The sequence below is a fragment of the Clinocottus analis genome, unplaced genomic scaffold (genome assembly GCF_023055335.1).
Source record: "Clinocottus analis isolate CAN_PGR_092001 unplaced genomic scaffold, fCliAna1.0.p SCAF_61, whole genome shotgun sequence".
In the NCBI taxonomy this organism is placed as follows: Eukaryota; Metazoa; Chordata; class Actinopteri; order Perciformes; family Cottidae; genus Clinocottus; species Clinocottus analis.
This window is the reverse complement of record NW_027176220.1, coordinates 240,001-242,477: the sequence shown is the minus strand read 5'-3', so window position 1 is coordinate 242,477 and position 2,477 is coordinate 240,001. Positions and strand designations below refer to the sequence as shown.

General features: G+C 40.9%; 1 protein-coding gene across 6 annotated transcripts in view; it reads left to right on the top strand.

The window, feature by feature from the left end:
* Window positions 1-2,034: 2,034 nt before the first annotated feature.
* The window catches only part of LOC137804753 (A-kinase anchor protein 13-like), a 126,952-nt gene continuing 126,509 nt past the window's right edge, over window positions 2,035-2,477 (top strand). For all 6 annotated transcript variants that reach the window (XM_068604120.1, XM_068604117.1, XM_068604118.1 and 3 more), the window contains exon 1: window positions 2,035-2,255. The gene's annotated coding sequence lies outside the window, so the exon portion shown is untranslated. The remainder of the gene's footprint in view (window positions 2,256-2,477) is intronic.

Here is a 2,477-nt window from a genome sequence, read left to right as displayed (position 1 = left end):
CTGAGTAGGACATTATCCCTCCTCTCAGGTAGGCGCTCCTCTGCCCCGTGTCTCACTCGCTCTTAAGGTCAATGCGTGACACTTAAGAGCCCTGATACCTTAGTCTCTCTGCTCCTGCTGAGTTTCTCCCGCGGCCCAAAATCAAAAAAAATGTTGCTGTGAGAAATTGGTTGTGTGGTGTGAGTGCGTGTGAAAACATGCAAGCGTGTGTCACACGGCACAACTGTGAGAGTTGGTAGCTCTGCATTAACCACAACAGTCCCACAACAGTATCTGAATGGTAGCTCTGCATTATCCACAACAGTCCCACAACAGTATTACTATAAGTCATCGTCAGGGCAAATGAAGCCACGTTGGGAAGGGAGGGGGAGCTGTGCTCATGCCATTGGTTGGAAATGAGGGCGACATCTGATTGGCTATGGTAGATCCATTTTAAAAAAAAAGACAATTGGCTCGTTCAAGATGAGTCAGTACTGCGCAGACTCGATTGCCTGCGATCAACCTGCAATGCATGCGGTTAGATTTGTGTCTGACTTGCGCCCGCTTTGCTCTGACGTCATGCACATGTGGTCAACAATATTTCCTGGTCCAGTGCATGATGGGAAACGCCTGGCTCTTGTCACATCAGAGAGCTGTTTGGCTCTTAGACCCGACAGCAAACACCATGTGTTGTGGAAAATCTTTATTTTATGTGTAGTTGTAATACTTAATGCTCGATTGTTGACTATTAGTCTCAGGTTTAATCTAAAAACATATTTTGTGTGGTTTATAATACAAAGTCGTATTTGTACAACACATATCAAAACCAGTAGTATTGTATTTCATAGGCAGACATAAAAACAACAAAGGATGAACATACACACACATTTCTCCGTAAATATATATTTATAATCACATATGAATTAATTCAAACGTGAACTGAAAACTACAAGTAGACTACTTAGCGTGAATAACAGGAAGTATTTTATTCCGTAACTGCCTGTCAATACTTTGAATAGCTGAAAACTGTCCAACTTGATCGCAGTTTTTTGTCAACGCCTCCCGCAGCGGCCGCCGGCTCCAGTCTGGATTCCAGGCGTGGCGCAGCTCTAACGAACGAGCCTATTTGCAAATCAGCACGGGAGTCTCAAAAAAGCAACTCGTAAATGTGGAGCCACAAATGCTTCACAAATAAATACATACAAATACAGAAATATATTTGTGTTTTTTTTTATTTTTACATTTATATAAATCATTGGAATCTATTTGTAAATCCTTCTGTGTGCATTTGTAAATCAAATATATTTGTGAATTGTTCTTTGCGCATTTGTAAATCTTTAACGCATTTGTGAGTCTTTATGCGCATTTGTGAATCTTTCGCTGGCATTTACCCTTTTTAAGACTGTACTGGCTTCATAGGAAAGCCCTGCAGCTCATCGTGAATGCAGCTGGAAGGATCATTTGTGCCTCAGTCTCCTACATTAACTTTAGTGCTGCATATCAGCAAAGAGAAATATGTGAACACTTTTGAAAGAGTAAAATGTGTTGCCAATTGAAAGAGAAAACGAGTGGTTCTTGCATGTATTCACTTTAAAATGTTTTTTCTTCTTCTTTTTTTCTACCTTTGAACCACAAGAGGTTATCCTACTAAATCATTTGGAGAGAATAGAACACTAAGTGTGGCACACCTGATTTAATTTTACCGGACTTTGAACAGAAATGGAAATGCCATATGTTTTTAAGGATTCTAATTTCGCCCGTACATTCCCATTTGCAATAAACAAAGGGACCTAATGGACTAAACTGTAAGTGTATTTATGTGAAACTTAAATGTACAGTACAAGAAAACAGTTCAATTGAACCTCTAGAAAATTCGGCAAGTTTAATAAAAATCCGACGTTTTTTTCCTTCAGTCGTAAACGTATCAAAGCATTTACTAAATAATTCCATGTGCGCAACAAGTTGTCGCCAACATACCGTTTCATTTTGAAAGAACCACCGGATGTACGGGGGTTCCTCCTCTGGTCGAGCTTGATATCAAGGGACTGACTCAGCATGGACACAGTATCTTCCTAACCAGCGCTTGTACTAGAAAAGGATTTTTACGTGAAATAAAATGGTATTGTTCAATAGTGTCGCCTGCGCTTTTTTACTTCGCGAGACGAAATATTTGGACTAAGAGCTCCCAAAAGATACCCAAGCCGCAGTTGGCGTGAAACATTAAAGACGAGCAGCGCAGAGGAGAGATCTCAGTCTGCAGTCAACGCTGCGACAAGGTAAGAAGATAGCTTTGCCAGAAGCGACGGCGATCTATCCCACCGCCGTTAGTGCTTACATTTCAACTTTGTATTTGCTGTGGGACGCTTCTCCAACGTTGCGGGTACGAACATGCAAAAAAAGTTTTTTTCTTTCTTGAGTTTGGGGATTTTATGCAACTTATGCAACTGTCGCAACTAGATACGTGTTGCAACGCTGCAGCTTCAAACAACGAGTCTTTG